Source organism: Melitaea cinxia, chromosome Z, assembly GCF_905220565.1.
Source record: "Melitaea cinxia chromosome Z, ilMelCinx1.1, whole genome shotgun sequence".
Taxonomy (NCBI): Eukaryota; Metazoa; Arthropoda; class Insecta; order Lepidoptera; family Nymphalidae; genus Melitaea; species Melitaea cinxia.
The window spans coordinates 12,698,165-12,698,973 of NC_059424.1; positions in this window are offsets into that span (position 1 = coordinate 12,698,165).

The window sequence follows — 809 nt, forward strand, 5'->3', positions numbered from 1 at the left end:
ACCGATGGCTGCAAACATCTTTTTAATGAGTGCTGTTAATAAATTGAAGTGTACAGGAGAGAAACTGATTTAGAGTTATTCCCAGCAGTCTTGCTGTAGTTCAAAATAGTATTGTTAAATACTACAAGTGGTATAAGTGACCAATCTACACAACTGATTAACTTTGGAGTACCCACAATAATGACCTGGGACTTTGATGGATGAACTTTTAACCCGAATGAGTTGCTCCATCTGTTAATATTACTCAAGTCATTATTTAGTTGATTGATACTTGAGGGTAGGTCAGCCAACTTAGAATGGGTATTAATTTGAAGATAGTCTGCGTACAGGTGGTAGAGAGAAGAAATGTTTTTGCCGATTGAATTAATAAATAAAAAAATAAGACTGGAGACAACACGCCACCTTGCGGTACGCCTGCAAATTATTAGTATGACTTAATATATTCTTTATTGACCTCAAAAAAAAACTAAAATTACTATATATTACAATGTTTTTTTGCGCAAAGGCTTTATTTCAACGAGGGAGATAGATGTTTTACATATCAATGTTGTTATTTTCATTTTTTTATAAAAGATACTTTTACTTAAAAATAAATGGCTGAATAATCTTTGAGGAAATATTTATTCTGTGGTGGAACCAGTCTATGGTTTAATAGGACAAAGGTCTAAAGGCGCATGCGCGAAGACTGTTACGGGCGTGCAACGAACGAACGCGGCAGAACACGGTCACGCTTGCGTGTGTCGCCATCGATCCACGTTACGCGCTCCGGACCCTCGACCGTCGCCGCCACTGCGGCGATTCGCCTCACC